The sequence below is a fragment of the Oryctolagus cuniculus genome, chromosome 11 (assembly GCF_964237555.1).
Source record: "Oryctolagus cuniculus chromosome 11, mOryCun1.1, whole genome shotgun sequence".
In the NCBI taxonomy this organism is placed as follows: Eukaryota; Metazoa; Chordata; class Mammalia; order Lagomorpha; family Leporidae; genus Oryctolagus; species Oryctolagus cuniculus.
The window spans coordinates 52,641,227-52,667,563 of NC_091442.1; the positions used below are offsets into that span (position 1 = coordinate 52,641,227).

The 26,337-nt window shown below is 47.8% G+C and overlaps 1 long non-coding RNA gene across 4 annotated transcripts in view; it reads left to right on the forward strand.

Moving 5' to 3' along the window:
- LOC103348262 (uncharacterized) overlaps positions 1-5,756 on the forward strand; it is a 48,011-nt gene extending 42,255 nt beyond the window's left edge. For 3 of the 4 annotated variants that reach the window (XR_011380041.1, XR_011380042.1, XR_516691.4), the window contains one exon: positions 5,501-5,756. This is a non-coding gene — a long non-coding RNA (uncharacterized lncRNA). Of the gene's footprint in view, positions 1-2,967; positions 3,279-5,500 lie in introns of those variants that run through there. The other variant, XR_011380040.1, reaches the window with a different exon arrangement.
- The last annotated feature ends 20,581 nt before the right edge of the window (positions 5,757-26,337 follow it).

The window sequence follows — 26,337 nt, forward strand, 5'->3', positions numbered from 1 at the left end:
CAACCCCCAAATGTGGGCTTTTCTCTTTTCTCTCCATCTTTGTCTTAATTAATTCCGTGTTGTACATAAGCCAGGGTAAGATTGATTTACTAGTGAACAAAAAAGCATTTGATGCCTCCAAAAGTGTTTATAGTTGCCTGGATCTTGTTATACATAAAACACTGGGAGTTATAACTGATTCTTTTGTATGTATAGTTAATCCCACACAAAATCAAAATTTATTTTTAAAATGCCTTATACAAAATGCTCTCATCTTGAGCCGGCGCCGTGGCTCAATAGGCTAATCCTCCACCTTGCGGCGCCGGCACACGGGGTTCTAGTCCCGGTCGGGGCGCCGGATTCTGTCCCGGTTGCCCCTCTTCCAGGCCAGCTCTCTGCTATGGCCAGGGAGTGCAGTGGAGGATGGCCCAGGTGCTTGGGCCCTGCACCCCATGGGAGACCAGGAAAAGCACCTGGATCCTGGCTCCTGCCATCGGATCAGCACGGTGCTCCGGCTGCAGCGGCGGCCATTGGAGGGTGAACCAACGGCAAAGGAAGACCTTTCTCTCTGTCTCTCTCTCTCTCACTGTCCACTCTGCCTGTCAAAAAAAAAAAAAATGCTCTCATCTTGGAGACTTAGTTCATATTGGTTTTATTCCCCTGGATGTCCCCAGACATCCCACTTTCAACATACCTAAATTATTATTAATTATTATTATCGATATTTTAATTATTATTAATAATTATTAATTAATTATTGTTCTCTGTTACTCTCTTCAATATTTTATATGCTCAGTATCCTCAGTTATTCTATATTCTCAATTTCCATTCATTATGACCAGCTTTTTGACCTACTAAGCCAGATGAAAATGATAACTTCATCTAGCACTATGTTCCAGGCATTTTTCTAAGTACTTCACATGTATTAATACATTTAAATTTATCCCCAACTTGTCACGAAATTATGTCATTCATATGTCAGAATTGTCTTAATATTTGCAGATAGAACAAATTAATATTGGAAACATATCCCTTAGAAGTCCCATCTGGGATTCCATTTATGTTGCCGGATGCTTATTAATAAATTTGGAATATTAATAACTCTTGTTGTCCCTTGCCATGAATTTAGAGAAGAATTTTGAATACTGGCATAAATGAACCAGGCAGCATGATAAGTTTTAAGCTTTTATTCAGTGGGAGAAATGCATAGGAGAGTGAGAGCTCTATATAAGAGAGAGGGAAATCTGGATTCATACCAAGCACCAAGAGCCAGCCACGTGGAGGAGCATGTAGGCCAGGAAGCATGCATGGGGCGGGTGGCCCAAAGGCCACACATCCCGGAGGCACAGGGCTGAAAAGGGGTCTAGGGCAAAAGGAAAAAAGGGCTGGGCCCACCATGTTTCAGGCCTTTAATCCACTTATAAAGGGGAGTGGTTAATTAGACTGATTGGCAGGTGGGTGCACAGGTGTTTCCATGTATGGCATGAGGTCACATGGGGCAGGGTGTGGAGGCGTGGTCTTCTAGCTCACAAACCTGATCAATTTTATTCTGTATGCCTGCCTACAACAAAATGACTAGTCTTCCAATTCTTGACCAATTTTTACTACCTGAAGGGCCTAGGTAAAGGGGAGGATGTGACAGAATATTTAGGACTCAGCCTTCCAGGCTTCCTCTTTAAGAGTTATGTATGTAAATTTGAAACCAAAATAAAAAATTTCCCCTGAAACACGTTGGCTCGATCCCTAAATGTGCTGAACCAATTGAGGTGCTTGTCAAAAATATGGATTCCCAGTTGTATAACTAGAGAGTCTGATTCAGTAGCTCTAATTCAGTAAGTAATAATAAAAACTTTCAGAATTATTAATTTACCATTCTGGAGCCAAACAGTTTTAGTGTGTTTGCTGTGGCTCAGTTATTTTTTTTTTTTTAAGATTTATTTATTTATTTGAAAGGCAGAGTTACAGAGAGGAAGAGGCAGAGAGAGCAAGGTCTTCCATTGGCTGGTTCACTCCCAAAATGGCCGCAACTGGCAGAGCTGAGCCAATCCAAAGCCAGGAGCCAGGAGCTTCTTCCAGGTCTCCCAAATGGGTGCAGGAGCCCAAGGACTTGGGCCATCTTCTACTGCTTTCCCAGGCCATAGCAGAGAGCTGGATCAGAAGTGGAGCAGCCAGGACTCGAACTGGCACCCATATGGGATGCTGGCACTGCAGACAGAGGCTTTACCCATTACATCATGATGCCAGCTCCTGACTCTGTTATTTCTAGATCCCTAGAGGCCCTGGATAATTTGATTGAGAATCACTGATGGCACTCTGAAAGCCAACGCCCAAAGAAGCCCAGCCAAAGCAGGCATCTTAAGAAATATTTCCGCATATTCCTTAAGACTTAAAAATCAATTATTCATGTGCAGAAGAGGAAAGTTGGAGAAGGCTGAGTGTCTTTATATCTGCCCAGCCTAAATGATCATTTAGGAAACATTTCTCCATCTCCCTTTGGACTTCAACATTGATTTGTGCCCTCTGCAGAAGAGAAAGAGGAAAGGCTGTGCATTCACTCCTTCATCTGCTTATCTGAACAGCATCTGTTACACAGATTGTAAGAGATGTTACAGGTTTACTAATATGGCATAGCCTGAACTGTGTCCCCTCTGTGGTAAAATTGTCTCTGGATTTAGCTTATTTTAATAAGTAAGCCCACTATTAATCTTTTTGAAGGCTTTCATTATTTTCAGATATGGAAGAGCAACTTCTCTCTCAGCTCCTGTGTTACTAAGCAACATGTGCTGTTGCTAGGAAACAGACTAGCTAGCAAGGTCGGGGGTACTTCAGATTTCCACGATCACCTTTCCCATCATGTGACAAGACCCTAGAGAGCTTTACAGCCTTAGAGAAAAGAGGGGGGGGGGGAATCAGTGGCACAGAGAAAGGTTGGAAAGAGAGACAGGTTGGGGAATAAGGGAATAGAATAAGGAAAATAGCAAGGTATTTGAGAAGAGTGTGGGAGCTTGGCAGGGAAAGGCTATTATGCAATTTCCTTGAATGAGTCATGGAAAAATCTTAAGTTTCCAGGGCTGCATTTTGTATTCTGCATGCTTCTACTGTCTTTTCTGAAGAGAGATTGGAGAGTAGGCTTGGAGATCACTCCTGAATGTTTGCAGTAGGGCGAGCATCTCACAGTAAGTCTCCCAGACCGCGGGCGATCATAAACAAGGTGAGGAGCTCACACAGTACCCAGCATTCCCCGGTCAGATGCACAGCACTGGTTCCTGCCATCTCACCCGTGCAGCACTGAGACGGAGGTTAGTGAACTTAAGTGCTCTTGGGTGAATTTAGAAGCCAACAGGCAGGCTCCTGGGCAGCGTGTGCAAAGTGTACAATTGTAAAAATCTAACAGGAAGGGAAGAGGGAAAAGAAGCTGTTGTGCTCTGCCTGGAGGACTCTTGTATCTGCAATGAGAAACCAGCTCCAGGTCTCATTGTGTGCAGGAGAAAGGTGGAGTCTCTGTGTCTCTGTGGTATTTACTGTTCCTAGCAACCAGGAAGCTCCCCAGCGATTGTTGCTATGTCTTCTGTGCCTCTGTTTGCCTGAAACCTTAGCCAGTGCCAGACGCAGGAGATAAAAATCATTGCAAAAAAAAAAAAAAAAAAAAGTCCAGAACCCGTTTTCCTCAATGGTTTGACAGCAAACAGGCATCTTGTGTTCACTGGAAAATCAGTGTAAAATGGAGTTCGCCCTTGGCTTCCTTTCAACCAGTGCCCAGGCTGTCTGTGGGGGAGCATTGAGAGGATGCTCCAGAAGGGGTTGATTTACATAGGATTTATGATCTGCTGTCACCAGCTCTAACCACGAGAACAGTCAGGAATCGAGGGGTTTCATGAGACATAGGTGACCCCCAGGTCTGAGGCAAGACGGTCCCTCCAGCCTTTGCTGACGGTCTGAGATCACATGCAGTGTCTGCAGAAGCCGTGGTGCCAGTGACAGGGCCTGTTTCAAATAGGCATCCAGAAAATCCTGGTTTGAGAGCCACTTCAGCGTCAGTCCCAGAAACACTGACGTCACCCTCTCAACTTTAAACACCTTGGCTCAGATAAACCCCACAGATACACACAACCCTGCACAAACATGCCAGACGCGGGGACAGTTTTATCACGGAGGGAACCCAGTTCAGGCTACCCAGTTCAGGCTACGCTGTCTTTGTACACCTCTGCACCTCTCACAACCTGTGTATCAGAACAGCCGGCTTCCTACCTTGTTTCCACCATCTGCAGTCCACAGGTAGATGGTTACAGCTCTGAACTTGGCAACAGTTGCAAACCTGGGCTGAGATTTAGAAACAGTGTTTTTACATTTTTTATGTTTATTTGTGAGACAGGCAGCTTCCATCCTCTGGTTCACTCCCCAAATGCCCACCATGATCCAAGTGGGAGCTGGGAATGCAATCCAGCTTTCCCTCATGGGTAGCAGAAACCTAATCACTTGTGCCATTACCAAGGCCTCCCAGGGTCGGCACTACCCGGAAGCTGGAATCAGGAGTCAGCAGGTGCGATCTCCCTCAAAGGAAGCTGGCTTCCCTTCTTAACTGGTAGCTTTGCTGCTAGATGAAATGCTCCTCACTTCCTAGTTAATGTTTATATGGCATAAATATCTACTTGTCAGATATTTGAACTCCAGAAGAGCATCTGAAGACTTATTTATTATGATTCTTGTTGATTACCAAATGTAGGCCAATTCCTTATATCTATCATCTAATTCAGTCCTCAGAATAATTCCAGCAGCGGGACTGGCATTGTAGAGCAATGTGTTAAACCACTACTTGTGACACTGGTGTAGTGATGGCCCAAGTGCTTCGGCACCTGCCATGATGTGGGAGACATGGGTGGAGGCTGATCCAGCCCCCACCATTGCAGGCATGAACCAGGAGATAGCAGATCTCTCTCTCTCTCTCTCTCTCTCTCTCTCTCTCTCTCTCTCTCTCTCTCTCTGCCTCTGTGTGTGTCCCTCTCTCTGTCTCACACTTTCAAACAAATCAACAAATATTAAACAATAATAATTCTAGGAGGTAGGTACAATTACATTCACTGTTTTCCTGAGTTGAGGAAACAGATTCAGGGAAGATAAATAGTACATCCCAAGCCCTGACAACTGATCAGAGGCAAAATGAGAATCCCCACTTGGCTCTATCTGGCTTCTCGGCTGGGCTCTCCCTGTTACATGTTTTGATGAATAGCAAGTGCCTTCCTTGTGGAAATAAGCTCTGCAGTGCGGTGTTCATTGGTGCTGAGTAGCAGCTCTGGAGTTGTCTGCTCGCTCGGGTTGGCCTTGGCGCAGTGACCCTGCAGCCCTCAGCAACTCCCCAGCCTGAGACTTGCTGCAGCCTGTGCTGTTCAGTGGGGAGTGACAGCCCCTGGAGTCAGTGGATGGGGGCTCCAGCTGGGCTGAGCTGAGGCAGGGACCCCCCTTCCCCCCCACCCCCAGCTCTCCTGCATTCATCTGATCTCCCCTCCTCTTCTTATCTGCACAGGAACAAGCGAGTGTGTTGAAGAAGTATATGGTTGGAATTCTAATTTAGAAACGAATGTTTCTCCCAAAGGACCATCTGCAGGATTGCAGCATTTTACATTAGCCACAGCTTGGTTCAGTGCCTTGGAGCCAAATCACATTTTCTGAAAATCTTTGTTTCAACCAAAAATCTTTGCTTTCCCTTTGCATAATCATACCCCCCTCTTTTTTTTTTTTCAATTTGTATCCTCTGAACAAAATAAAATTTGATAATTTTTTTTGTTTGGTTGGTTTTTGTTTCTTGAAGATTTATTTATTTATTTGAAAGGCAGAGTTTCAGAGAGCCACTGAGAGAGAGAGAGAGAGAGAGAGAGAGAGAGTCTTCCATTCACTGGTTCACTCCCTAAATAGCCGCAGTGTCCAGAACTAGGATGATCCGAAGCCAGGAGCCAGGAGCTTCTTCTGGGTCTCCCAGTGGATACAGTAGCCCAAGCACCTGGGCCATCTTCTACTGCTTCCCCAGGCCATAGCAGAGAGCTGGATTGGAAGTGGAGCAGCTGGAACTTGAACCGGCCCCATATAGGATGCCGGCACTGCAGGCAGCAACTTTTTTTGTTGTTTTTAAGATTTATTTATTTATTTGAAAGTCAGAGTAGTACACAGAGAAAGAAGGAGAGGCAGAAAGAGAAAGAGAGAGAGGTCTTCCATCTGCTGATTCACTCCCCAGTTGGCTGCAATGGCCAGAGTTGCACCAATCCAAAGCCAGGAGTCAGGAGCTTCCTCCAGGTCTCCCACATAGGTGCAGGGGCCCAAGGTCTTGGGCCATCTTCCACTGCTTTCCCAGGCAGAGAGTTTGATTGGAAGAGGAGCAGCTGGGACTCGAACAGGTGCCCATATGGGATGCTGGCACTGCTCGGTAATGTTTTTAATTTGAAAAAGCTTTCCTGGGGCCGGGACAGTGGTGCAGTGAGCTAAGCTGCTGTCTGTCACACTGGCATCCCATGTCAGAGTGCATGTCCAAGTTCTGGCTACTCTGCTGCTGATCCAGTTCCCTGCTAATGTGTCTGGGAAAGCAGCAGAGCATGGGCCCCACCACTTATGTGGGAGACCTGGCAGGAGTTCCAGGCTTTGGCCTGGCCCAGCCCTGGCTGTTAAGGCCACTTCAGAAGTAAACTAGTGGAAGCTCTCTCTATGTCTCTGTCACTCTGCTTTTAAAATGAATAAAATCAGTCTTTTAAAAAAAATCCTGAAAAAATAAAAGAAAAAAATACCTTTAATTTTATTGCTAGATGATTTGAGACCTATGGTAAAAGCTAACATTTCTGAAGTTATCACTGATTGCTAAGGCTCTGTTCTAGGCATTTTTACTCAGTTATTCTTCAACACAGAGATAGATATTCTTCAACAGAGATAGATACAATGATTATTTCCCTTTTACAGATGACAAAATTGAGGCACAAAAGTTTAAGTTGACAGAAGTCACCAAGTAAATGCAATAGAGCCAGAGCTCAAATCCAAGTCTAAGTTTCACTGAATTACAATTGTTTGTTTGTTTAAAGACTTATTTATTTATCTGAAAGCAAGAGTTACAGAGAGAGAGAGAGAGAGAGAGAGAGATCTGCCAGTTCACCCCACAGATGGACACAATGCCAGGGGCAAGCCAGGCCGAAGCCAGGAGCCAGGAGCTTCATCCCAGTCTCCCACAAGGGGGTGGCAGGGGCCCAAGCTCTTGAACTATCTTCCACTGCTTTTCCAAGGCACATTAGTCGGGGGCTGCATTGGAAGTGGAGCATCAGAGACTTGAACCAGCTCCCACGTGGAATGCTGGCTTCGCAGGCAGCAGCTCCACCTGCTACACCATAGCACTAGCCTCAAAAGAAGCAACACTGTATAATTAAAAATAAATTTCTGATACCACTACCAGCTCCCTGCTAATGTACCTGGGAAACAGCAGAGATGGCCATGTCCTTGGGTCCCTGCCACCCACTTGGGAGACCCAGATGGAGTTCTTGGCTCCTGGTTTTGGCATGGTCCAGCCCCAGCTATTGGCCATTTGGCAAGTGAACCATCAGATGGAAGATCTATTTCTGTGTCTCTCCTCCCTCTGTCACTCTGCCTTTCAAATAAATAAAATGCTTCTTTTTTAAAAAGGTGAAAAAAATGCAAATGTTTATCAGCTGGTGAAAATTACATAAATTATGGGTTTTTTTTTGTTTTGTTTTGTTTTGTTTTGTTTTTTTTTTTTGAAAGGCAGAGTGGACAGTGAGAGAGAGAGAGAGAGAGAAAGGTCTTCCTTTGCTGTTGGTTCACCCTCCAATGGCCGCCACGGCTGGCGCGCTGCTGCCGGCGCACTGCACTGATCCGATGGCAGGAGCCAGGTACTTATCCTGGTCTCCCATGGGGTGCAGGGCCAAGGACTTGGGCCATCCTCCACTGCACTCCCGGGCCACAGCAGAGAGCTGGCCTGGAAGAGGGGCAACCGGGACAGAATCCGGCGCCCCGACCGGGACTAGAACCCGGTGTGCCGGCGCCGCAAGGTGGAGGATTAGCCTAGTGAGCCGCGGCGCCAGCCTTAAATTATGTTTAAAGTGAAATATTATTCTTCAAGAAAACAGCAGTGCTATACTGACACATACAATAACATTAATTTTGAAGACATGCTAAATCAAAGAAGCTATGCATAAAAGGCTACATGTTGTATGATTCCTCTTTTTAAAAAAAGATTTATTTATTGAAAGTCAGAGTTACACAGAGAGAGAAGAGGCAGAGAGAGAAAGAAAGAGGTCTTCCATCTGCTTGTTCACTCTCCAGTTGGCTGCAATGGTTGGAGCTGTGCCTATGGGGAACCAGGATCCAGGAGCTTCTTCTGGGTCTCCCACAGGGGTGAGGGGCCCAAGCACTTGGGTCACCTTCTACTGCTTTCCCAGGCCATAGCAGAGAGCTGGATCAGAAGAGGAGCAGCCGGGACTCAAACTGGCACACACATGGGATGCCAGCACTTCAGGCAGCAGCTTTACCTGCTACACCACAGCACCAGCCCCATATGATTCCTTTTATGGTCAATGTTCAGAAAAGACAAATTCATGGAGATAGAAAGTAGATTGGAGGTTTTCTGGTGGGACATGAGAGCATAGGAAGGGGCTGGGAAATGGAGAGTGATGATGGATACAGGATTTCTTTGTGAGCTGAGGGAAATGATCTAAACTGGACTGTGGTGATGGTTGCGCAATTCTGAATGTGCTCCCAGCCATTGAATTGTGGACTTTAAATGGGTGGGTTATATGATATGCTAATTATAACTAAATAAAAAGGTTTTTTTTTAACAAAGAAAACATTATAGCCACAAAATATATATATATATATATATATATATTTCCTGGCTCTGTTCGCTGCATAGGTCTAAAAAGAAATTCCTTAGCACTCAGATTGTGAGTTTTAGAAATTGATTCCTGATGCATTTAGGTCAGAGGATCCCAGAATGGCATCTAGTAAAATAATGCAGCCGTATCACAAATGTGTGAAAAACAACACTGCAGAGGGTGAGAAGAAAAGACATGGACCTAAGTAACTCTGGAAATGAGTGGCATTTGCAAGATGAAGGGCCCTGTCCTCCTGCCCACGAAGTGGATTCCCAGGCAAGCCCTGGCTAACGGTCCTGAAGCCACCACCAAGTGCCCTGGAATCGAACAGTGAAGTGAACGGATGGCAGGTGGCAGGGCAGGTTTCTTTCTTACTGTCAGTGTGGGAGGTTACAGACAAGGAAGAGGAGGGAGCGAAAAATAAACCCTGTATAATGAATTACAGTTGGAGGCACAGTGTGAAGTCACCTATGTGACTTCACCAATGTTTTTTTTTTTTTTAAAAGATTTATTTTATTTATTTGAAAGACAGAGATACAGAGAGAGGTAGAGACAGATAGAATGGTTTTCCATCCACTGGTTCACTCCCCAAATGGCCGCAACAACCAGGGTCTCCCACATGGGTGCAGGGATCCAAGCACTTGGGCCATCCTCTCCTACTTTCTCAGGCACATTAGCAGGGAGCTGAATCAAAAGTGGAGCAGCTGGCTGGTGCCACACTCACTAGGCTAATATTCCACCTGCGGCGCTGGCACCCCGGGTTCTAGTCCTGGTTGGGACGCCGGTTCTGTCCCGGTTGCTCCTCTTCCAGTGCAGCTCTCTGCTGTGGCCCAGGAAGGCAGTGGAGGATGGCCCAAGTGCTTGGGCCCTGTACCCGCATGGGAGACCAGGAGGAAGCACCTGGCTTTGGATCAGCGTAGTTCCGGCCAAAGTGGCTATTTGGGGGGTGAACCAACAGAAGGAAAACCTTTCTCTTTCTCTCTCTCTCTCACTGTCTAACTCTGCCTGTAAAAAAAAAAAAAAAAAAAAAAAAGTGGAGCAGCCGGGACTCAAACCAATGGGATGTCAGTGCTGCAGGCAGCAGCTTAACCTGCTATGCCACAGCGTCAGCAACCCCCGCCCTGGCACCCCATTTTTATGAAAGTCAAAGCCAGCATTGCAGACAATGTGATGCCTTGCCCTCGAGCCCTTGATGAAGGCTTGCCGTCCTGGCTGCTGGAATGCTGTTGACAGGTGCCCTCAGCAGCTAACCCTTCACAGAGGGCCTCCCCTACAGACAGCTGCCTGTTCCTCTCAGCCCAGCCCAGCCCTGCTGCCAGAGCAGAGAGCCCCCTGGGGAGCCAGCCAGGTCTGTATCCCAGCTTAACTTGCCTTCTGCACAGTCTTGCTTCCATCTCCCATCCCCAGATGTTGATTCCAAAGACCAAGCTTTGCGAACACCACCCATGCACGTCCAACTCCATCTCAGAGTCTGCGTTCCCAAGAACGTTCACCGTGGCAATGTAGCTGAATTGTGTCCCACCTCAAAAGTCAGGTGATGAAGTTCTAATTCCCGAGACCTCAGATCATGAGCTTATTTGGAGACGGGGTCTTTACAGTAGTCATCAGTTAGCACGGGGTCACTGGGGTAGGGCCTAATCCCACATTACAGGTTTCCTTCCAGAAAGGGGAAAGCCAGACCACGCAGACAAGCTGAGGAGGAAGACAAGGCCGGTAGATATGTGGAGACACAGGGCCATCCACAAGCTGAGCAGAGAGGCCTAGAGCAGATACCCCACCCACAACCCTGCCAGCACCTTGATTTTGGGCTTCTAATCTACAGAACCAAAGATGATCAGTGTCTGTTCAAGGTACCCAGTTTGTGGTGCATTGTTACAACAATCCTAGCTGAAGAGTACCAACAACAGGCAAAACTAAACACCTTCTGCCCAGGGATGCCTATGGATATGGCAAAACTATTAAGAAAAGAAAGAATGAGGCCGGCGCCACAGCTTACTTGGCTAATCCTCCACCTGCAGCACCAGCACCCCAAATTCTAGTCCCGGTTGGGGCACCGGATTCTGTCCCAGTTGCTCCTCTTCCAGTCCAGCTCTCTGCTGTGGCCCAGGAAGGCAGTGGAGGATGGCCCAAGTGCTTGGGCCCTGCACCCACATGGGAGACCAGGAGGAAGCACCTGGCTCCTGGCTTCGGATCGGCACAGCGCGCCAGCCGTAGCGGCCATTTGGGGAGTGAACCAACAGAACCTTTCTCTCTCTCTCTCTCACTGTCTAACTCTGCCTGTCAAAAAAAAAAAAAAAAAAAAAAGAAAGAAAGAAAGAAAGAAAAGAAAAAAGAAAGGAAGGAAGGAAGGAAAAAGAAAGAGAATGAGAATATGGGCACTCTCAGGGAGCCCCTTCAGCCTGTCACGTCTCAGTTCTGTCTCTCTTTTTTTAAAAAAAAAATTATTTTATTTATTTAAAGAGTTACAGGGGGAGGATTGAGAGGGAGAGAGAGAGAGGTCTTCTATCTGCTGGTTCACTCCCCCAAGTGACTGCAGTGGCTGGGGCTGGTCCAGGCTGAAGCCAGGAGCCAGGAGCTTCTTCCAGGTCTTCCACATGGGTACAGGGGTCCAAGCACTTGGGCCATCTTCTTCTGTTTTCCCAGGCACATTAGCAGGGAACTGGATTGGAAGTGGAGCAGCCAGGACTTGAACTGGTGCCCATATGGGATGCTGGCACTGCAGGTGGTGGTTTAACCCACTACGCCACAACACAAGCCCAATGTCCTAGTCCCTGAGATGGTGGTGCCATTACCAAAATCTCAGTTCCTGTCACTGGTGCCAAATCAAAGTAACAAGGACAAGGTTTTGGGGTGAAGGAAAGAGAACATTTAATCTGTTGACAGGTGAGAAGGTAGCAGACCTCATGGTCTCAAAAACTCTGCTAAAAGAGAGTGTTCGGGGTGTTTTGTGTTTGTTTTTTAAGAGGATACAGGGGTTCTGGGATGGCAAAACCATGAAGGAGCTGCAGGTATCTGGTCCCCACATGGTGCTGAGTGGTGTTCACTAGATCCGTGGCAACGCATTCCTTCTCTGTTTTGTCATGCTGGTTCTTCAGGTGCACAGGTGGTGAGATTAGACCAGGCATGAGCAGGTGCTCCTACTCTGCAAAAGCAGCTGAGATAGGAGCTGGCACTGTGGCGTAGGGGGTAAAGCTGCCGCCTGCCAAGCTGGCATCCCATGCAGACACCGGTTCAAGACCTGGCTGCTCCACTTCTGATCCAGCTCTATGCTATGGCCTGGGAAAGCAGTAGAAGATGGCCCAAGCCCTTGGGCCGCTGCGCCCATGTGGGAGACCCAGAAGAAGCTCCTGGCTCCTGGCTTCGGATTAGCCCAGCTCCAGCCATTTTGGCCACCTGGGGGAGTGGACAAACAGATGGAAGACCTCTCTCTTGCTCTCTCTGCCTCTGCCTGTCTGTAATTCTGCCTTTCAAATAAATTTAAAAAAAAAGAAAAAAAAAATATAAGCCGGCACCGCGGCTCACTAGGCTAATCCTCCGCCTTGTGGCGCCGGCACACCGGGTTCTAGTCCCGGTCGGGGCGCCGGATTCTGTCCCGGTTGCCCCTCTTCCAGGCCAGCTCTCTGCTGTGGCCCAGGAGGGCAGTGGAGGATGGCCCAGGTGCTTGGGCCCTGCACCCCATGGGAGACCAGGAAAAGCACCTGGCTCCTGCCATCGGATCAGCGTGGTGCGCCGGCCGCAGCATGCCGGCCATGGCGGCCATTGGAGGGTGAACCAACGGCAAAAGGAAGACCTTTCTCTCTGTCTCTCTCTCTCACTGTCCACTCTGCCTGTCAAAAAAATAAAATAAATAAATTGAAAAAAAGAAAGAAAAAGAATATAAAACAGTCACCTGAATTGTGGTTACTTGTGCAACGTTTGCATTACTAGACAGGGACAGGGACGGGGATGTGTTTCCCTTACAGGGACCGAAGATCTGTCAGGAACCTTTCTTGGGTGAAGTTCATTTCTGTGACTTCCAGGTCTTTGCTCAGCCCCTGGAATGTGAGGGAAACATTCCTGTTTCAATTTTCAAGGCCCCAGGAAACATGTTGCTCATATGAACGCAGTGATGAATCAGCTGAAATGACTCATTTCTGCAGTTCTGAGACTGGATGCAGCAGATTCATTAAATTCTGACCTTGACTGCAGCAGGGAATGATGTGCCTGACCTCATTCTGGAAAATGCAATTTTTGTTCACCTCAGAGCAGTGCACTGAGACCCGGTGTTTGAGAGGAGGTTTGTGACGAGAGGCGTTTCAGAAATCCAACCTGTTTGGACTGCGGCTGAGGATGTTTTCTCATTTGGCTAAGACAGGAACTCTGTTCTGCTGTTCATGTAGTGGCTGGCCTGGTGCCAGGCACTCCTGGCCCCTCTCACCTGATGGGGACAGTGATCAGAGTCCCTAAAGCCACAGCCTGGCTGGCCACCGCCCTGCTACCCCAGGGGCGGCCGCACCTTCTCTGCCGCTCAGAAAGCCAGCACCTCCTTCCACAGCTAATGGTACACAAGAAGGTTATTTAGGGCTGGGCAGCTTCAAAAGGCAATTAGCATAAAGGGGGAAAGCAGTGCAGTGCTGAAACCTGGCAACAAAGGGGCCACAATTCACATTACTCGTCCAAATGTGGGGAGGAGGGTTCTGCGAAAACGAGCCGTTGCTCTGTGGAAATTTTAAAGCTGTTTTCCTACAGCAGCTATTCTCTCTCGCTCTCGCTCTCTCTCACCCAAGGCTGAGGACACAGCTACAGCGCTTCTCAGAAAACAGGTGGGATGGAGGAGCTGTATTTATAACTTACTGGAAACATAAAGGGAAGCTGTTGTTGTTGATGGCCAAGCTGGGTGGGTGCCAGGAGGCGCACCCCAGAGCGCCAGCACACAGGGCTGACTCCTCCCTGTGCCTGCCAACTGCTCGCTCAGAAACAATCTCAGAGGACTGCACTGAGAGACCCAGAAAAAAAATATGGAGGCTGCCGAGTAAAAGGACATAGAGAGAGGCAGTGTCTCCACCAGTCTGTGTGGACTCCTGCTTGGCCGGCATAGGGGACAGCCTTGGGCAGTGCCACAGGGCCAGGCAGTGGGTGTCATCCTCCTCCTCTGCTCTTGAAGCTGCGCGTTTACATCCAGCTCCCAGCAGGTACTTCCCAGACACTTCTGGCCAGGGGCCAACATCTTCTTGTGACACCTTGGCCAGCACCATGGCGCTCCCACCCACCCAGTGCCCCGGCCTTGCCCCAGTCACTTTAGTAGGATCGGACAAGGAGACCTGCGTAGGCCCATAGGATTCTGGCCTCTGTGTCTCATCTCATGTGTTTCAGCTAGCTCTGATTTTTTTTTCCCCTTGGAAAATATGATATGTACCTGTAACAGAAGAGGGAGTCATCCTGTAGAGTCCTTGTGAGAGCAGTTCACTTGCTAGTCTTTTCCGATGCTGCGGATCCCGGAGCCCATGGGATCTGGGCAGCCCCAGCTGTTGCAGCCTCACAGTGTCCTCATGCCAATCATTCATTTTCTCAATAGTGACTTTTACCGGAGTGCAGTCCAGGAACCACAGGGGACTCAAATCTGTGGCTTTTTTAGATAAGCTGGTGGACACCGTGTCGTTTGTTTGTACTGGTGGGGGAAGGGCACACGTGGTAGCTGGTGTAACATAGAATATAATAGCAGTGTGTGTGCAAGCTTGGTTCTGGGTCTTTAATTACTGTCTCCTTACCTCTATCACTGTCTTGCACTACCAGACATACTGTCGCCTCAACCACCAGTGGGCTTGGTAATTTGTGTTTGCTTCTTTAAAGTGCTTGCATTTACAAACAGAAAACTACATCCACAGGGGCTCTGTGGTATGGATTCTTAGATTACTGGCAGCTGGCATCCAGAACACTCTGGAGCTCTCTGTTCTGTTTCTTTCCTTTCTTTTCTTTTTCTTTTATTTTTTTTTAAAGAAAGATTTATTTGTTTATTTGAAAGTCAAGAGTTACAGAGAGGCAGAGGCAGAAAGAGAGAGCGGTCTTCCATCTGCCAGTTCAGTCCCCAAATGGCCGCAATGGCCAGAGATAGGCCGATGCAAAGCCAGGAGCCAGGAGCTTCTTCCAGGTCCATTGGGGTGATACAGATGCCCAAGGACTTGGGCCATCTTATACTGCTTTCCCAGGACATAGCAGAGAACCGGATCAGAATTGGAGCATCCAGGACTCAAACCGGCTGCCCACCTGGCATGCTGGCAGTGAAGGCAGCGGCTTTACCCATTAGGCCACATTGCCAATCCCAAGAGTTTCTGATACTCTTAGGTGTCTCAAAAAGATTTATTTGCAACCTACTCAGTAAGGAAAAGTTAATACACAGAGAAGTAAAGCTGTTTGCGCAATGCCCCATGGCTAGGAAGTGGCAGGGCCGGGGTTTGAGCACAGTCTGACTCCAGAACTTAGGATTTTGAAGAAGTATAAATTGTGGTTCCTTCCCTCAATGAATATGTAATCTACTTGGGGAAACCATGACTAATGCACATGGAAACAACAGTAAGTTATGTAAGACGAGCATATGCCATTCCATGCTAAGTTGGGTGCTGACAACTGTGAATGCCTCAGGAGTTCAGAGGGCATGGAGTGGACCAGGCAGGCAAGATTTCACTTAGTGATCCCTGAGAAGGCCATGAGGAGTGGGGTGGCAAAAGTGCTAGCAGTAGGGCCTCCTCCTGGAGGATGGAGCCACCAGCCTGAGCCAGCCTGGGGAGTGACCGGAAAGTCTGGGCCGGCCACCAAGGCCTCCAGGGCAAGGGTGGGGAACCTTTTATCTGCAAAGGGTGCTTTGGATATTTAGAACACCATTCGCAGGCCACACAAAACTAGCAGCTTCAAAATTTGCCTGCTCTAGGTCCTTGCCTCAGCAAAGCCAGACCAGATGATTTCCTGAGCCTTTTAACAGCCTGTGGGCTGGGTTGCCTCACCCTTGCCTAGAGCAAGGCAGAGTAGGCCTGGTGCAAGACAGGGAAAGCCGTGGAGGATGGCCCAGGTGCTTGGGCCCTTGCATCTATGTGGGAAGACCTGGAGGAGGCTCCTGGCTCCTGGCTTTGCATTCGCCCAGCTCTGGCCATCTGGGGAGTGGATCGTTGGATGGAAGACCTCTCTCTCTCTCTCTCTCTCTCTCTCTCTCTCTCTCTGTAGCTCTTCCTTTCAGATAAATAAATAAGTCTTTAAAAAAAAAAAAAAAGGTTCTGGATCAGTAAAGCAAAATGCTTCTATGAAAGGGACGGCTAAGTAAGATCCCTCTCTGGTCATCCAGGCCGGAAGAGTGGAGTGACCTGCCTAGCGATGCAGAGCTACGTGGCAGCAGGAAGTTGGGTCATTCATTCTCTGAGAGCCAGAGAATCTGTCTTGTTAAGCTACAGACAACACAGAGCTTGAAAAAACAAATGGGATTTCTTTGAATTGTTAGCAGATCCTTCAGATCTTATTCACAAACTTACTTCTTTTTTTTTTAAAGATTTATTTTACTTATTTGAAAGACAGAGTTAGAGAGAGAGGTAGAGCCAGAGTGAGAGAGAGGTCTTCCATCTGCTGGTTCACTCCCCAGATGGCCGCAATGACCAGAGCTGAGCTGATCCAAAGCCAGGAGCCAAGAGCTTCTTCCGGGTCTCCCACGTAGGTGCAGGGACCCAAGGACTTGAGCCATCTTCTACTGCTTTCCCAGGCCATAGCAGAGAGCTGGATTGGAAGTGGAGTAGCTGGGACTCAAACCAGCATGGTGCTGCAGGCCAGGGCATTAACCCACTGCAGTACAGCTCCGGCCCCCAAACTCACTGTTTATTCTGCTTGACCTTTATAGTTAGCAATTTGCCCATCTGCCTCCTTTGCATTTTTCAGATTTGTCCATTTCTTTGCATTTTCCTCACCATTCCTTCAGATCTGCCTGAGTAATCCCAAGGGGTAGGGAGATGTCAGAGAAGCCTTACTGGAAGAGATGGCATTCTTCCACAATCTTGAGTATTTGGCAAGGGAAGGTGTGGCACTGCGGCACAGTGGGCTAAACCTCTGCCTGTGATGTCAGCATCCCATATGGGCACTGTTTTAAGTCCTGGCTGCTCCACTTCTAATCCAGCTCTCTGCTCTAGCTTGGGAAAGCAGTAGAAAACCTGGAAGAAGCTCCTGGCTCTAGGCTTCAGATCAGCCCAGCTGTGGCCACTGCGGCCATTTGGGGAATGAACCAGTAGATGGAAGACCTCTCTGTCTCTCCCTCTCTCTGTCTGTAACTCTGCCTCTCAAGTAAATAAATAAATCTTTTTTAAAAAAAATCATACCACATGAATATGTACAGTTATAGTTAATCAACATTTAAAACAAAAAGAATAGGTGCTGGCGCTGTGGCGCAGCAGGTTAACACCCTGGCCTGAAACACCAGCATCCCATATGAGCACCAATTCTAGTCCTGGCTGCTCCACTTCCAATCCAGCTCTCTGCTATGGCCTGGGATAACAGCAGAAGATGACACAAGTCCTTGGGCCGCTGCACCCACGTAGGAGACCCAGAAGAAGCTCCTGGCTCCGGATCAGCGCAGTTCCAGCCCTTGCAGCCAATTGGGGAGTGAACCATCAAATGGAAGACCTCTCTCTCTCTGCCTCTCCTCTCTATGTGTAACTCTGACTCTAAAGTAAAAAATAAATATATCTTTAAAAAAGAAAAAAAAAAGCATAAGGAGATGGAAATGTCAGCTAACTTGATTTGATCATTACACATCACACCCACGTATTGAATGGCCACACTGTAGCCCATAAGGATGTGCACTTAAAGCAATAACAAAAAGGAAAACAACAAAGAAGCCATGTGCTCATTTGCACCCTCGCCAGCTCTTGGTAATTGCTAATCTGCTCCTACCCTGGTGGGCTTGCCTGTTCTGCCCACTTCACAGAAATAGAATCATACGGTGCAAACTCTTCCGTGACTTGCTACGTTCATGAATGCTAGATCTTGTAATTCCATGGTGTTGTTATTGAAGAAGCAGCATTTAAACTACACATTTTCAAATGTATCAGGAAGAAATAATCATAAATATTTGGAAGATAAGGGATGGGATGCTGGTGTGATAATGAAGACTGTGAACCAGGAATGAGGAGTTTTGAATTCTGGGCTTGCTCCTGCTTTTTTTTTTTTTTTTTTTTTTTTTTAAGTTTATTTCTTTCTCTTTGTTTGAAAGGCAGAGAGGGAGGGAGAGATCAATCTTCCATCTGCTGATTTACTTCACAAATGACTGCAACAGCCAGGGCTGGACCAGGTAGAACCCAGGAGCCAGGAGCTCCATCAGAATCTCCCGTGTGTGGGTAGTACAGACTCATCTGCTACTCCCAGGGTCTGCATTAGCTGGCAGCTGGATCAGTAGATCCCAGGCACTCTGGTATGGGATGCAGGGGTCCCAAGCAGTGGTTGAAGCCGCTGTGCTCCTGGATTCTGCTTTCAGCTAGGCATGTGGTCCTGGGCAAGCCAGCAGCTGCTCTGGGCCACAGACCACTGCCTGTGACACAAAGAAAGTGGGGTTAGGACAGTAGACTTGCCATGAAACTCTGAAAAAACAACCCTGGGCCCCCATTCCAAATATGTTTTAAGAGCCCCCTAAGAGGGGCCAGAGCTGTGGTATAGCGGGTAAAGCTGCCACCTGCAGTGCCGGCATCCCATATGGGCTCCAGTTCAAGTACTGGCTGCTCCACTTCTGATCCAGCTCCTTGCTATGGGCTGGGAAAGCAGCAGAAGATAGCTTAAGTGCTTGGGCCCCTGCATGCATGTGGGAGACCCAGAAGAAGCTCCTGGCTCCTGGCTTCAGCCTGGCCCACTCCTGGCTGTTGTGGCCATTTGGGTAGTGAACCAGCAGATGGAAGACCTCTCTGTTTCTCCCTCTCTCTTTCTGAAACTCTGCCTCTCAAATAAACAAATCTTAAAACCTCCTAAGGTGAGTTTGCTGCTTACCAAAAGTTGAGCATTTCAAGGCTGGGCTGGGTGTTTGGGGCAGTGGTTAGGTGGCTACATGGGACACCCTAGCCCACACCTGAGTGCCAGGGTTGAATCCTGGCTCCTCTGCTTCATTCAGATGCATCTTGCTGCCGAAGCAGGCAGCAGTGATCGCTCAAGTACTTGGGAGACCCCTGCCACCCATGGAGAGACCCTGATTGAGTTCTGGGGTCGTAGCTTTGACCTGGCCCAGCCCTGACTGTCATAGGCATTTGGAAACTCTCTCTGTTTCTCTACCTTTCAAATAAAAATAAAGACATGAAATTAAAACAATCAAAATAATTTCAAGGGCCTGATGTTCTTCAGTTTTCCCTCTTGAATGCATTTTGCCTGGAACCGCACCTGTGGTTTCTGATCAAGTCCCTAGATCTATGGTGGGAAATTGTATCAACTGGGAGGATTTCCTGAGATGCGGCCATGGCTAATGGCAGTGGCCCCAGGGGCTGACTTAACTCACTGTGAATCATAGGGATAACTAAGAACAGTTTGCTTTCCACAGCACTTCCCACTTTACAGAGGATAAAAATAACTGAGAATAAGGAACAAGCTATGTAAGTAAATACCATACATGTGGCATATTTCACCATAATTGTGTGTGTGTGTGCGTGTGTAAGAGAGCTAGGGAGAGAAGTGGGGAGGGGGGGCAGAGAGTGAGCCACGGGTGGGGGGGATGCAAACCAGAGAGGGGGAATGCTCGGCATTTTTTACCCTACTTCCCCATGAACAGCTGGTCAAATTCCTAACTTGTGAGACTGCTTGGACAGAAGTGGTTGAGTTGTATGTAATGGAGCATGGCTTACAGACAGCCTTTAACAAGGCTGGAAGAGAAACAGAAGACCCTTTGGGAGGGTCTTGAGTTCTCTGTATTTTGTATCCATCGAAAATGCTGAATCCCAACCCTTATCCTTGAGTGCTAAGATCTGATTTGTTGTTCCCACACCTTTTGTTTTCCTTTAGCTGCCTAATACATTTTTTTTCACAAGAGGAGGGAGAGTGAAAATTACAGACCCAGATTTCAAGTTAAAATAAAGAAAGAAACTTCACGTGAGCAAGTGAGTTAACACACATCCTTACCAAATGCACACAGTTCCAAGTTATCAGGGGAGTTGTTACTCCTCTTAGTTACAGAATTCATTTTCAGTGTGTGTTTTTGAGACTGTTGTACACCCCCCTCAAAGCTTTTCACTGGCTCTTTTTCACCGGGTATAAAATAATTTTAGGGGCTGGCTTGGTGGTGTGGTGGAGTTGAGCTGCTGCCTGCAATGCTAGCATATAAGCACTGGTTCAAATCCCAGCTGCCCCACTTCTGATCCAGCTCCCTGCTAATGGGCTGGGGAAAGATGGCCTGAGTGCTTGGGCCCCTGCACCCACGTGGAAGACCCAGATGGAATTCCAGGCTCTTTGGCTTCAGCCTGGCCCAGCTTTGGTTGTCGTGACCATTTAAAAAGTGAACCAGTGGATGGAAGATCTCTATCCTTCTCTCTGTGTTTTTTTTTTTTTTTTTTTTGACAGGCAGAGTTAGACAGTGAGAGACAGTGAGAGAGAGACAGAGAGAAAGGTCTTCCTTCAGCTGGTTCACTCCCCAAATGGCCACATGGCCAGTGCTGCGCCAATCCAAAGCCAGGAGCCAGGTGCTTCCTGCTGTCTCCCATGTGGGTGTAGGGCCCAAGCACTTGGGCCATCCTCCACTGTCTTCCCAGGCCACAGCAGAGAGCTGGACTGGAAGAGGAGCAACCAGGACTAGAACCCAGCACCCATATGGGATGCTGGCGCCTCAGGCAGATGATTAACCAAGTGAGCCACGGTGCCAGCCCCTCTCTGTGTTCCTCTCTCTCTCTCTCTCTCTCTCTCTCTAAGTATGTCTTTTAAATACATGAATGAATTAATCTTTAAATAATAAAATAAAAAAGCATACTGAGTACCCAATATGGTGTTAGCCTTTCACCTCAATCTGCAGAAAACACAGCCCTGATGGTTGGGAAGAGCACACTATCGGAGGAGGAGCAGCCGTTGCAGCAGAGGTAATAGGCTAAGTGTAAGGAAAGCATGGGTCAAGGGCACCCCAGCCTTGCCTGAGAACCCAGGAAAGGTCTCCTAAAATAGATGCCCCCTGAGCTGAATCTGGTAGCACGACATGGAGGAAAGTGGAAAGAGGCTTTACTGTAAAAAGAGCTGCATGAAGTGGAGAGGAATTATAAATAGTTCAGTATCCAAAACTAACATCTGTGGAGAGCTACTCTATGCTGGCACTGTCTCAGCCCTTTATTGAATTGCAAGCAATGAACGTGTTCAGAAAATAATGAATAATCTGATATTCTGGGAGGAATGGTCCTGAAAAAGAAAACAGAATAAAGCCCACGGAACAAAAACCAGCCAGCAAACAAAACCAAAGAGATCTGGCTGAAAAGAGCACACTGGGATCAGATTACAGCAGGGCTTTGCGTCACTGTCTGGTTCAGTAGGTACCACATGGGGAGCAGACCAAGGGCATGGCCATACTTTATAAACGTCTTCCAGACACAACACTGCAAGATGGCATGGAGTGGAGACAGTTGTGTTTGGGAGACCAGAGCCCTGGGAGACCCAGATGGAGTTCCAGGCTCCTGGTGTTGGCCTGGCCCAGCCCTGGCCATTGCAGCCACTTGGGGAGTAAACCAGTGGATGAAGGACTCCCTGCGCCCATGCCGTTTCTCCATTTACCTCTGTAACTCTGCCTTTCTTTCTTTTTTTATTTGAAACACAGAGCTACACAGAGAGAGAGTTAGATCTTCCATCTTCTGGTTCACTCTCTAGACCACCGCAATAGCCAAGGCTGTTCCAGACTGAAAGCAGGAGCCAGGAGCCTCATCCAGGTCCCCCACATAGGTGGCAGGGGCCCAAACACTTGGACCATCTTCCTCTGCTTTTCCCAAGCCATTGTCAGGGAATTGGATTGGAAATGGAGCAGCCAGAATACAAATTGGTGCCTGTATGGCATGCCGGTTTCGCAGCCAGCAGCTTTACCCACTGTGCCATAATGCTAGTAGCAATAAATAAATCTTTTTAATAAAAAATATTTTATTTATTTGACAGAGTTACAGAGAGGCAGACACAGAGGGGGAGGGAGGAAGGGAGAGAGAGAGAGAGAGAGAGAGAGAGAGAGAGAGGTCTTCCATCTGCCCGCTCACTCCCCAAATGGCTACAACAGCCAGAGCTAAGCCTATCCTAAGCGAGGAGTCAGGAGCTTCTTCCAGGTCTCCCACATGGGTGCAGGGGCCCAAGGACTTGGGCCATCTTCTACTGCTTTCCCAGGCCTCAGCAGAGAGCTGGATTGGACGAAGAGCAGCCATGTCTTGAACTGGTGCTCATATAGGATGCCAGCATTGCAGGCAGCGGTTTTACCCACTGCACCACAGCGCCAGCCCCCATCATCTGAATTATTAACTTTTTCCCATGGTCACTTTGTTTTTTTGGTAAAGGGTTTTATTACAAATCCAGATATCAGACATCAGACATCATAACATCCTATCCATTAATACCTCTGTGTCCTCTTTTTTTTTTTCAACTTGAAAGGGAGAATTTCCATCCACTGACTCATTCCCCAAATGTCCACAATGGCCAGAGATCAGAGATGAACTAGAAACTCAATCCGGGTCTCCAGCCACTGGAGCTGCTTTTTCCGCCTCTCAGGGTCTGTATTAGCAGGAAGCTGGAGCCACATTGGTAGCAAACCCAGGCACTCCAATATGAGATGCAGGTGTGTTAGCCAGTCTTTTTGTTTTAGGGATTTATTTTATTTATTTGAAATGCAGAGTTAGAGAGGGGTAGGGGTGTGGGAGAGAGATTTTCCATCCACTGGTTCACTCCTCCAAATGGCTACAACAACCAGGACTCAGCCAGGCCAAAGCCAGGAGCCAGGAGCTTCCTCCAAGTTTCCCACATGGGTGCAGGGGCCCAAGCACCTGGACCATCTTCTACTGCTTTCCCAGGCACATTAGCAGGGATGTGGATCAGAAGTGGAGCAGCTAGGACTTGAACTGGTACCCACTTGGCGGGCCAGGCACCCACATGGGAGACCAGGAAGAAACTCTTGGCTCCTGGCTTTGGATCAGCCCAGCACCAGCTGTTTCAACCATTTGGAGAGTGAACCAGTGGATGGAAGACCTCTCTCTCTCTCTCTTTCTTTCTCTCTCTCTCTCTTTCTACCTCTACCTCTGCCTCTCTGTAACTCTGCCTTTTAAATAAACAAATAAATCAATCTTTTAAAAAAAGATTAGCAGTGGTTTGTTTGTAATATCATCTAATACTCGGTCTCCCATATTTTCCATTTACAGTTGCTCTGTATGAATCAAGATCCAAACAAGGTGTATACATTGCATTTAACTGTCTCTTTGTGTGTGGTTGGGGTTCCTTAGAAACTAAAAAACTTCCCTCCTGCCCAATCTCCTTTTATTCTTCTCTGATTTGTTGAAGACACTGGGTCAGCCACCTTATCTCACCTACGTTTTTGCGATGGTCTCTTACTGCCTCTCTGCCTTGAGTCTTGCTCCATCCCACCCATCTGCCTGCCAGAGCCATCTTACAATGCTTCCCATGAGCTACCAAGATCAGAGCCACAGTTCTTCCCTTTCTGTGTCCTGTTCCTGTGGATCTCTTCCAAAATTTCTAATCTCTTCGTTGGTGGCTGTTTTCTTATACCAAGAAAGACCCCTCATGGCCACCACAGTGCACCAGGGCTCAGAATTCCTCAGCTGGTGACTTCTGACTTCTCCAGGCTGAGTCCTACTCATTATAGTCTTGTCAGTCTGCAGTGGCTTAGCAAGTAATGGGCTTTTAATAAATGCTTAGGAGTAGGTGAGTGACTGTAAATGAATGGGTTTACATAATAACTCAGTAAACACTAAATTGTCTCCCAGAAGAACTTTCTCCTTTATTTTTTCTTTATTTTATCTCATTTTTGTTTATTTAAAAAGCAGAGCAACTGAGAGACAGAGATAGAGAAATATCTTCCATCCACTGGCTTACTCTCCAAATGCCCACAATATCTAGGGCTGGACCAGGCCAAAACCAAGAGCCAGGAATTCCATTCCAGTCTCCCACTTGGGTGGCAGGGATCCAAGTACTTGGGTCATCTTCTGCTGCCTCCAGGAAAGGAAGCTGGATTAGAAGCAGAGGTGGGACTCAAGCTGGAAAGAACTCCTGCTCACAACTCTTTAAAAACAATTATTTTGGCTGGCGCTATGGCCCATTGGGTTAACGCCCTGGCCTGAAGTGCTGGCATCCCATATGGCGCTGGTTCTAGTCCCAACTGTTCCTCTTCTGATCCAGCTCTCTGCTATGGCCTGGGAAAGCACTAGAAGAAGGCCCAAGTCCTTGGGCCCCTGCACCCAAATGAGAGACCCGGAGGAAGCTCCTGGCTTCGGATTGGCGCAGCTCCAGCTGTTGCGGCCATTTGGGGAGTGAACCCCGGATGGAAAACCTCTCTCTCTGTGTCTACCCCTTTCTGTAACTCTGTCTTTCAAATAAATAAAATAAATCTTTTTTAAAAAGTATCTATTTGAAAAGCAGAGTGATAGAGACTGAGATCTCCCATCCTCTGGTTTACTCTGAAGCCAGGAGCCGGGAACTCCATCTGGGTCTCCCATATGGTTGGGAGGAGCTCAAGTACTCAAATACCCCTGCTGCTTTCCCGAGCACAGAAGTAGGGAGCTGGATTGGAAGCAGCTGGGATTTGAACCGGCACTCCCATACCGGAGGCAGGCACCCAAGTGGAGGCTTAACTCACTGCACCCCAAGGCTGCTCACAACTCTTTGAGGTTAGGAGAGGGTCAGGGCTAGGTCAGGGTGAGGCCACTTCTATTTGTGTTCCTATGAGAGCACAGTGGCATTTGCAAAGCCATTAAATTCTCAGTAAAGGGAAAATATAATCCTTGATTGAGAATTCCTTCCTCCGAGGGAAAAAAGAAAAAAAAAAAAAACTTGCTTTTCTGGCTAGTAGGGTTTATCCAGCATTGATTAAACTGGGAAATGGCTGGTTACTGACAAAACTGGCTGGCAGGCTGTTGCTCGGTGCCAGGCATTTAAAGTCTATGAACCAGCTTCTCTGTGTATCACACATTGTGCGTGCCACTTCCCTCTTTTGGTCTGTGTTTTTGAATCTTCCAAAGATATTGCATTATATGCTGATTCACTTCCAATTTCATCACTTCAGTATCTAATTCTTTTTTAAAAAATATTTGTTTCAGGGACCGGCACTGCGGCAAAGCGGGTAAGCCTGCAGTGCCAGCATCCCATATGGGCGCCGTTCAAATCCCGGCTGCTCCACTTCTGATCCAGTTCTCTGCTATGGCCTGGGAAAGCAGTAGAGGATGGCCCAAGTCCTTGGGCTCCTGCACCCACGTGGAGACCTGGAAGAAGCTCCTGGCTCCTGACTTGGGATCAACGCTGCTCTGGCCGTTGTGGCCATCAGATGAAAGACCTCTTTCTCTGTTTCTCTCTCTGCCTCTCAAATAAAATTAAATAAAACTTTAAAAAATATTTGTTTCATTTATTTGAAAGGCAGAGTTACAAAGAAAGAGAGAGAGAGAGAGGTCCTCCATCCTCTGGTTCACTCCCCACATGGTTGCAACAGCCATGGGCTGGGCCAGGCTGAAGCCAGGAGCTTCCTCCAGGTCTCCTGGGTGAATGCAGGGTCCCAAGCACCTGGACTATCCTCTGCTGCCTTCCCAGACACATTAGCCGAAGCTAATCAGAAATACAGTAGCCACAACTCGAACCTGCACCTGTATGGGATGCCGGCACTGCAGGCGGCAGCTTAACCTGCTAAGCCACAATGCTGGCCCCAGTATCTAATTCTTAAAAAATACCAGTATAGCCCAGTTTATAGCATGTGTTTGATACGGTAAAGACTCAAAAATTATTTTTTAGTAATTTTCATTTTATTTGAAAGACATACAAGCATGTGCATGTTCAAACACACACACACACACACACACACACATCTTCCATCCTCTGGTTCAGTCCCCAAATGGCTACAATGGCCAGGGCAGGACCACTTGAAGCCAGGAGCCCAGAACTCAATCCAGGTCTCCCATGCGAGTGACAAGGACCCAAGTAGTTGGGCCATCACCCGCTGCCTCCCAGGGTACAGGTTAGCAGGAATCTGCATCAGAAGTAGTGGAGCGGAGCTTGAACCAAGCAGTCTAACATGAATTGTGGACATCCCGGATGGCACCTTAATTGCCGTATCCCATGCCTTCACAGAGATTCAAGGATTGCTTGGGACACCGCCATCTCCTACCAGAGCTCCTGTTCAAGTCCTGGCTGCTCTGCTAATTACCTCCCTGCTAAGGGGCCTGGGAAAGCAGCAGCAGATGGCCAGAATATTTGGAAACTCACTTGGAGTTCCAGGCATCTGGCTTCAGTGTGGCCCACCCCTGGCCATTGCAGCCACTTGGGGAGTGAAGCAGTAGATGGAAGATCTGTCTCTCCCTCC